This window comes from Arachis ipaensis, chromosome B2, assembly GCF_059453495.1.
Source record: "Arachis ipaensis isolate K30076 ecotype BB chromosome B2, ASM5945349v1, whole genome shotgun sequence".
Taxonomy (NCBI): Eukaryota; Viridiplantae; Streptophyta; class Magnoliopsida; order Fabales; family Fabaceae; genus Arachis; species Arachis ipaensis.
Window position 1 is genome coordinate 49998861 of NC_142437.1, and position 10107 is coordinate 50008967.

The window sequence follows — 10107 nt, forward strand, 5'->3', positions numbered from 1 at the left end:
GTTTTGGGTGGAGTGACCATAGAGGCTATGGTCACGGCCAAAACCGTGACCATAGCCTTATCTATGGTCACGGTTTTGGGAAGGGGTGACTATAGTGGCTATGGTCACGGCCAAAACCGTGACCATAGATAGGCTATGGTCACGGTAAAAAAACGTGGCCTAAAGTGCCAGAATTTGAACATTACAACCGTGACCATAGAAACCGTGACCATAGATAAAAAAACCGTGACCATAGACCTATGGCCACGAGAGAATAGGCCACGGCGGAAAAACCGTGACCATAGGTCAAAAACCGTGACCATAGACCTATGGTCACCCTTTTCACTAGCTTTTCACCGTGACCATAGACCTTTTTTTTTTGTAGTGCATTATCTGAAGAACATCCTTATCATGAAAAACACATACCTCTAAAAATAATGGCTTTAGAGAAAGGGTGGTTTAAGATGGATAGAAGAATCCTTTATCAAACAATTTTTCCAAATATTTTTCACTACCCTCCAACAAATATCCAAAAAATCCGAACCTTTTATGAATTTATCTTAGTAGACACAGGATCAATTGAATTAACTCAAAATAAAGATCCGACCACAAAAGATACAATATTCTCAAAAATTAAGATTATGAAAGTAATAACATTATCAGAATGGGAAAACCCTCCCTTTCATTGTAAAAGTTTTACTAGAAAATTTGAACTACAGCACTATTCCTATTATGATTATATAGATGCCTGGTGGAACACTTTATATCTTTCCCCAAATCCCTACTCTTGGTTCATATGGTTCCGAAAAGGGATTTCTCTACAGTTTCCCAAATGGTTCCAGATATGGTTTTAAGAGTTTGGACCAATGGAAGCAATTTTTCCAAAAGAAGCTAGTATGGCTTATGAATAATTCAAAAATAAAACATCATTTCTGGATGGATATAAGCTAATTTCCTTCATTCCCACTATGGGAATATGCTGGATAATGACCTGGGAATATGATTCCGCAGGATATGAAGATACTCCAAGTGTACAATATTTAATTAGAAACATAAAAGTGAAATGGTGGAATAAATTCGACCTGAACCTAATTAGTAAAAGAGCAATTGATAATTGGATGACTATATCCCAAAAAAGAGCAGAACCACTAAGCCATAGTTTAGGGTTCGAAAAAATATCATTTGAAAAAGAAACTCACTTTCTAGCCCATAAAAAACAAATGATGGCGGCCCTTGCAGCGGCCACCTCAGAAGAAGAGATCCATAATTCTTTAAAAGTAATAAAACCAGAACCAACAGACGAAGATGAAGAAGTCCAGTCCAGCCCAGGACTGTACATACGAGATACCCAAGATCCATTTGAAGAGTAAAAAAAAAAAGAGTCCCGAAATCAGAAAACAGACACCTGTACAAAGTTAAAAGAGAAGGTGTCAAGACGATCTCAGAAAACTACAAAAGCACCTCATGCAGAAAGGAACAAAAGTCATCAGCAGGATTCCAACAGAATCACAGCAGAAAGAAGAAAACCCGCTATCAGTTTTCAGAAAACTAGAACAGAAGACATTAACTCAGAGACAGAACCTCTGAATCAGCCCACAGAAAGAGCAAACGGATTAGCAAAACTAAGGGTTAAAATGTAAAAGAATAAAGAGCTTAGCCCACTATAAAAGGGGAGGGGGGAGGGGGTTGTGAATCACCCGCAATTCTACACACATCCTCTCATACTCTTAAACACAAACACTTTTAAGCTTTCGTTGCAATCTTTGTATTTAAAAGTTTCATCCTTTGTATTTTGGTTCAAGCCTCTGATTTATAATACAAGTTCATATTACTCCATGATCAAGTGAGTATTAATATTTAGTTTATTATTGGTGTATTAGATTTTATTATCCTATTGACAGTACTTTTTAGTACTCTATTTCTTATTAATTTTTATTTTATTATTATTAATATGGTAATCTCAATAGTGTATATATATATATATATATATTGATGAGTTTGGAAAACTCCAAATTAAATTAGTGATGATCAAACATTATTAATATAATTAATTACAAAATTATTAATTTGATTTCAATTCATATATGTTAATTAAAATAATTTTGCTGTGCAGGTTTTGATTGGGCCAAAAAAAAAAAAGAAAAATTGTTGCAAGCCCAAATATGAATTTTACTTTTAGCCTTGGTTAAATTGTTTGGCTGAATCAATATTTTGTTAATGGGCCAGATTTTATTAATATTATTATTAGCCCAATTGAAATTTTAGTTGGAAACCCAAGGCTTGGTGCGAAACCAATGTTGAGAGAAAGCAAATGTTTTGCTTCATGCTTCCAACAGATCTCATTTCCATCATGTGGTGGATTTCAAATTCAATTAACTTGAATTAACTTGCATTGGAAACATGAGAGAGAATATGCAATTGATTTGATGGCCTCATTAATGTTACACGCCACTAAGAAAGAAAGGGGAGTGGGAATTAATTCAGCTTGATTTAATTTGCTCAAATCCATTACATGCCTTTCTCTCTAATCTCTCTTCTCTCTCATATCTCTTCTTCATTCGGTCACTTCACAGAGAAAGCATGGAAACTATGGCAAGCTACCAAAGAGAAGAAGAAGCAAGTAATAAGACCATTGTAATGATGTCAAGAAAAAGAAAACAAAATGTATGTTGTGGCTGAGATCTTCACCAAAATAAGGTAAGATTTGGTGAAGTAAGCTCATGCTCTTCATACCAAAAATGGTTGAAGAAGATTTCGGTCAGAGAAAGAAGATCTCAGAGAATGGCTCGACTCTGCTTTGTGTTGGTGCACGAAATTGTGATCTCTAGCAACGGCGCCAAAAACTTGGTACGCACGTTTATAATCTCAAATTCTTTTTCATAACTCCGATACAACTAACCAGCAAGTGCACTGGGTCATCCAAGTAATGAACCTTACGTGAGTAAAGGTCGATCCCACGGAGATTGTCTGCTTGAAGCAAGCTATGGTCATCTTGTAAATCTCAGTCAGGCGGATTCAAATGGTTATGGATATTTGATAATTAAAATATAATTAAAACATGAAATAAGATAGAGATACTTATGTAATTCATTGGTGAGAATTTCAGATAAGTGTATGGAGATGCTTTGCTCCTTCTGAATCTCTTCTTTCCTACTGCTTCCGTTCAATCGTTCATACTCCTTTCCAGGGCAAGCTGTATGTTGGGCATCACCGTTGTCAATGGCTACTTCCCGTCCTCTCAGTAAAAATGGTCCAAATGCGCTGTCACTGCATGGCTAATCATCTATCGGTTCTCGATCATGTTGGAATAGGATCCATTGATCCTTTTGCGTCTGTCACTACGCCCAACACTCGCGAGTTTGAAGCTTGTCACAATCATCCCTTCCCAGATCCTGTTTAGACTTTTCGGATCTCAGGAATGGCCGCCAATAATTCTAGCTTATACCACGAAGACTCCAATCTTTCAGAATGGAGGCTAAGAGATAAACGCTCAATCCAAGGTAGAACGGAAGTGGTTGTCAGGCACGCGTTCATATGTTGAGAATAGTGATGAGTGTCACGGATCATCACATTCATCATGTTGAAGTGCAAGCGAATATCTTAGAATAGAAATAAGCTTGAGTTGAATAAGAAAATAATAGTACTTTGCATTAATTCATGAGGAACAGCAGAGCTCCACACCTTAATCTATGGTGTATAGAAACTCTACCGTTGAAAATACATAAGTGATGAAGGTCCAGGTATGGCCGAATGGCCAGCCCCCTAAACATGATCTCTCAATGTAAAATTATTCAAAGACTAACCAGAGATATGAAATAAATCACTAAAAGTAGTTTTTATACTAAACTAGTAGCTAGGGTTACATAAGATAAGTAAATGATGTAGAATTCCACTTCCGGGCCCACTTGGTGTGTGCTTGGGCTGAGCATTGAGCTTTCATGTGTAGAGACTCTTTTTGGAGTTAAACGCCAGGTTGTAGCCTGTTTCTGGCGTTTAACTATGATTTGCAACCTGTTTCTGGCGTTTAACTCCAGAGTAGGGCAGGGAATTGGCGTTTGAACGCCAGTTTGCGTCCTCAAAACTCGTGCAAAGTATAGACTATTATATATTTCTGGAAAGCCCTGGATGTCTAGTTTCCAACCCAATTGAGAGCGCGCTAATTGGGTTTCTGTAGCTCCTGAAAATTCATTTCGAGTGCAGGGAGGTCAGAATCCAGCAGCATCTGCAGTCCTTCTTCAGCCTCTGAATCAGATTTTTGCTCAAGTCCCTCAATTTCAGCCAGAAATTCCTGAAATTACAGAAAAACATAAAAACTCATAGTAAAGTCCAGAAATGTGATTTTTATTTAAAAAATAATAAAAATATACTAAAAACTAGCTAAATCATACTAAAAACTATGTAAAAATAATACCAAAAAGCGTATAAATTATCCGCTCATCACAACACCAAACTTAAATTGTTGCTTGTCCCCAAGCAGCTGAAAATCAAATAGGATAAAAAGAAGAGAATATACTATAAATTCCAAAATATCAATGAAACTTAGCTCCAATTAGATGAGCGGGACTAGTAGCTTTTTGCCTCTGAACAGTTTTGGCATCTCACTTTATCCCTTGAAGTTCAGAATGATTGGCATCTATAGGAACTCAGAATTCAGATAGTATTATTGATTCTCCTAGTTCAGTATGTTGATTCTTGAACGCAGCTACTTTATGAGTCTTGGCCGTGGCCCTAAGCACTTTGTTTTCCAGTATTACCACCGGATACATAAATGCCACAGACACATAACTGGGTGAACCTTTTCAGATTGTGACTCAGCTTTGCTAGAGTTCCCAATTAGAGGTGTCCAGGGTTCTTAAGCACACTCTTTTTTTTTTCTTTGGACCTCGACTTTAACCGCTCAGTCTCAAGCTTTTCACTTGATACCTTCATTCCACAAGCACATGGTTAGGGACAGCTTGGTTTAGCCGCTTAAGCCAGGATTTTATTCCTTTGGGCCCTCCTATCCACTGATGCTCAAAGCCTTGGATCTTTTTTACCCTTGCCTTTTGGTTTAAAGTGTTATTGGCTTTTTCTGCTTGCTTTTTCTTTTTCTTTCTCTCTTTTTTTGCCATTTTTTTCTGCAAGCTTTTGTATTCACTGCTTTTTCTTGCTTCAAGAATCAATTTTATGATTTTTCAGATTATCAATAACATTTATCCTTTTTCATTATTCTTTTAAGAGCCAACAATTTTAACATTCATAAACTACAAATTCAAAAGACATATGCACTGTTCAAGCATTCATTCAGAAAACAAAAAGTATTGCCACCATATCAAAATAATTGAACTAATTTCAAGGATGAATTCGAAATTCATGTAATTCTTGTTCTTTTGTAATTAAAACATTTTTCATTTAAGAAAGGTGATAGATTCATAGGACATTCATAGCTTTAAGACATAGACACTTAGACACTAGTGATCATGTAGTAAAGACACAAACATAAATAAAACATAAGGCTCAAAAACCGAAAAACAGAAAAATAAGAACAAGGAGATTAAGGAAAGGATCCACCTTAGTGAGGGTGGCGTCTTCTTCCTCTTGAAGAACCAATGGTGTTCTTGAGCTCCTCTATGTCTCTTCCTTGTCTTTGTTGCTCCTCCCTCATAGATCTTTGATCTTCTCTAATCTCATGGAGAATGATGGAGTACTCTTGGTGTTCCATCCTTAGTTGTCCCATGTTGGAACTTAATTCTCCTAGGGAGGTATTGATTTGCTCCCAATAGTTTTGTGGAGGAAAGTGCTCTTGAGGTCCATGATCTCTTGTTTGCTCCATCCTTTTCTTAGTGATGGGCTTGTCCTCATCAATGAGGATATCTCCCTCTATGTCAATCCTAGCCGAATTGCAGAGGTGGCAAATGAGGTGAGGAAAGGCTAACCATGCCAAAGTGGAGCACTTGTCAGCCACCTTGTAGAGTTCTTGAGGTATAATCTCATGAACTTCCACTTCCTCCTCAATCATGATACTATGAATCATGATGGCCCGATCCACAGTTACTTTGGATCGGTTGCTAGTAGGAATGATAGAGCGTTGGATGAACTCCAACCATCCTCTAACTACAGGCTTAAGGTCTGGTCTTCTCAATTGAACCGGGTTACCTCTTGAGTCAACTTTCCATTGAGCTCCTTCCACACATATGTCCATGAGGACTTGGTCCAATCTTTGATCAAAGTTGACCCTTCTAGTGTAGGGGCGTGCGTTTTCTTGCATCATTGGCAAGTTGAACGCCAACCTTACATTTTTCGAACTGAAATCTAAGTATTTCTCCCGAACCATTGTAAGCCAATTCTTTGGATTCGGGTTCATACTTTGATCATGGTTCCTAGTGATCCATGCGTTTGCATGAACTCTTGAACCATTAAGATTCCGACTTGTTGAATAGGATTGGAGAGTACTTCCCATCCTCTTCTTCTAATCTCTTATCGGATCTCCGGATACTCGCTCTTTTTGAGCTTAAAAGGGACCTCAGACATCACCTTTTTCTTGGCAACAACTTCATAGAAGTGGTCTTGATGGACCTTTGAGATGAATCTCTCCATCTCCCATGACTCAGAGGTGGAAGCAATTGCCTTCCCTTTCCTCTTTCTTGAGGTTTCTCTGGCCTTAGGTGCCATTAATGGTTATGGAAAAACAAAAAACAATGCTTTTACCACACCAAACTTAAAAGGTTTGCTCGTCCTCGAGCAAAGAAAGAAAGAAAGTAGTAGAAGAAGAAGAAAATGGAGGAGATAGAGTGAGAGAGTGTATTCGGCCAAGGGGGAAGTAGTGTTTGTGATGTGTGAAAATGGAGTAGTGTTAAGGGGTTTATATAGGGGTGGGGGGAGGGTAGGCTTCGGCCATTAGGGTTGGGTTTGGGAGGGAAAAGAGTTTGAATTTTGGAGGTAGGTGGAGTTTATGGGGAAGAGTGGATGGATGTGAGTGGTTAAGGGTATTTGGGGAAGAGGTATGGAGGTGATTGGTGAAGGGTATTTGGGGGAGAGTGTTATGAAAAGGTGTGAAGAGGAGAGAAGAAGAGGTGGGATAGGTGAAGATCATGTGGGGTCCACAGATCTAGAGGGGTCAAGGACTTAGCATCCCTGCTCCATTTAGGCGTGCAAAACGCCCTTAGAATGCATGTCTGGCATTAAACGCCAGCTTGCTGCTTGTTTCTGGCGTTTAACGCTAGCTTTTCTCCCATTCTTGGCGTTAAACGCCAATTCCATGCTCTGTTCTGGCGTTAAACGCCAGTCTGGTGCTTGTTTCTGGCGTTTAACGCCAGCTTGATGCTTCTTTCTGGTGTTAAACGCCAGTTTGATGCTTCTTACTGGCGTTTAAACGCCAGTAAGCTCTTCCTCCAGGGTGAGCTATTTTTAATGATGTTTTTCATTCTGTTTTTGATTTTTCAGTTGTTTTTGTGACTTCACATGATCATCAACCTAAAGAAAACATAAAATAGCAATGGAAAATAAATAGATATAATTAAATAACATTGGGTTGCCTCCCAACAAGCGCTTCTTTAATGTCAATAGCTTGACAGTGAGCTCTCATGGAGCCTCACAGAAAATCAGAGTAATGTTGGGGCCCTCAACACCAAACTTAGAGTTTGGTTGTGGCCTCCCAACACCAAACTTAGAGTTTGAATGTGGGGGTTTTGTTTGACTCTGTTCTAAGAGAAGCTTCTCATGCTTTATCTCCATGGTTACAGAAGGAGAACCTTGAGTCTTAAATACAAGGTAGTCCTCATTCAACTGAAGGACCAACTCTCCTTTGTCAACATCAATCACAGTTTTTGCTGTGGCCAGGAAGGGTCTGCCAAGGATGATGGATTCATCCTCATCCTTCCCAGTGTTTAGGATTATGAAATCAGCAGGGATGTAAAGGCTTTCAACCTTCACTAGCACGTCCTCTACTAGTCCATAAGCATGTTTCATGGATTTATCTACCATCTCTAGTGAGATTCTTGCAGCTTGTACCTCAAAAATTCCCAGTTTCTCTATTACAGAGAGGGGCATAAGGTTTATCCCTGACCCCAGGTCACATAAAGCCTTCTCAAAGGTCATGGTGCCTATGGTACAAGGTATGAAGAATTTTTTGGGATCCGGTTTCTTCTGAGGTAATGTCTGCCTCATTAATGCATTCAGTTCATTGGTGAACAAGGAGGGTTCATCCTCCCAAGTCTCAGTACTAAATAACTTGGCATTCAGCTTCATGATTGCTCTTAGATACTTAGCAACTTGCTCTTCAGTGATGTCTTCATCCTCTTCAGAGGAAGAGTATTCATCAGAGCTCATGAATGGCAGAAGGACGTTCAATGGAATCTCTAGGGTCTCTGTATGAGCCTCAAATTCCTTTGGTTCCTCAAATGGGAACTCCTTTTTGTCCAAAGGACGTCCCATGAGGGCTTCCTCACTGGGATTCACGTCCTCCTCCTCCTCTGGGCATTTGGCCACACCAAGTAAGGTTATGGCCTTGCACTCTCTCTTGGGAGTTTCTTCTGTATTGCTTGGGAGAGTACTGGGAGGAGTGTCAGTAATCTTCTTACTCAGCTGACCCACCTGTGCCTCCAAATTTCTAATGGAGGACCTTGTTTCATTCATGAAACTTAGTGTGGTCTTGGATAGATCAGAGACTATGGTTGCCAGGCCAGAATGGCTCTGTTCTGAATTCTCTGTCTGTTGCTGAGAAGATGATGGAAAAGGCTTGCTATTGCTAAACCTATTTCTTCCACCATTATTATTGAAGCCTTGTTGAGGCTTCTGTTGGTCCTTCCATGAGAAATTTGGATGATTTCTCCATGAAGGATTATAGGTGTTTCCATAGGGTTCTCCCATGTAATTCATCTCTGCTATTGCAGGGTTCTCAGGATCATAGGCTTCTTCTTCAGAAGATGCTTCTTTAGTACTGTTGGATGCAGCTTGCAATCCATTCAAACTCTGAGAAATCATATTGACTTACTGAGTCAATATTTTTTTCTGAGCCAATATTGCATTCAGAGTGTCAATTTCAAAAACCCCCTTCTTCTGAGGCGTCCCATTGTTCACAGGATTCCTCTCAGAGGTGTACATGAACTGGTTATTTGCAACCATTTCAATGAGTTCCTGAGCTTCTGCAGGGGTTTTCACGTGAAGAGATCCTCCTGCAAAATGGTCCAATGACATTTTTGACAACTCAGACAGACCATCATAGAATATACTTATGATGCTCCATTCTGGAAGCATATCAGTAGGACACCTTTTGATTAGTTGCTTGTATCTTTTCCAAGCTTCATAGAGGGATTCTCCTTCCTTCTGTCTGAAGGTTTGGATTTCCACTCTAAGCTTGATCATCTTTTGAGGTGGAAAGAATTTGGCCAGGAAAGCACTGACCAGCTTATCCCAAGAGTTCAGGCTTTCCTTAGGTTGTGAATCCAACCATGTTCTAGCTCTGTCTCTTACAGCAAAAAGGAAAAGCATAAGCCTGTAGACCTCGGGATCAACTCCATTGGTCTTGACAGTGTCACAGATTTGCAAGAATTCAGCTAAAAACTGATGAGGATCTTCCATTGGAAGTCCATGAAACTTGCAATTATGCTGCATTAGAGAAACTAATTGAGGCTTAAGCTCAAAGTTGTTTACTCCAATGGCAGAAATTGAGATGCTTCTTCCATAAAAGTCAGCAGAGGGTGCAATAAAGTCACCAAGCATCTTTCTTGCATTGTTGGCATTGTTGTTATTTTCGGCTGCCATGTCTTCTTCTTTTTCAAAAATTTCTGTTAGGTCCTCTCCAGAGTATTGTGCCTTAGCTTCTCTTAGCTTCCCCTTTAGAGTCCTTTCAGGTTCCGGATCAGCTTCAACAAGAATGTTCTTATCCTTGCTCCTACTCATATGAAAAAGAAGAGAATAGAAAATAATAGGAATCCTCTATGTCACAGTATAGAGATTCTCTTTGTGAGTAGAAGAAGAGAAGAATATAATTCGAACACAGAGAGTGAGAGAGGGTTCAAATTTTTGAGTGGGAGAGGAGTGTTAGTAAATAAATAAATAAATAGAAGGAGATGAGAGAGAGAAGAATTTGAAAATTAAATAAAGTAAAAGGAAAATATTTTTATTTTTATTTTAAAATGTAGTTAGAAT

At 39.0% G+C, this 10107-nt stretch overlaps 1 non-coding gene across 1 annotated transcript; it reads left to right on the forward strand.

Moving 5' to 3' along the window:
• The first annotated feature begins 9207 nt into the window (after positions 1-9207).
• Positions 9208-9315, forward strand: LOC148573930 (small nucleolar RNA R71). Its single transcript, XR_015906058.1, has one exon. It is a non-coding gene; the product is annotated as a small nucleolar RNA R71 (small nucleolar RNA).
• The last annotated feature ends 792 nt before the right edge of the window (positions 9316-10107 follow it).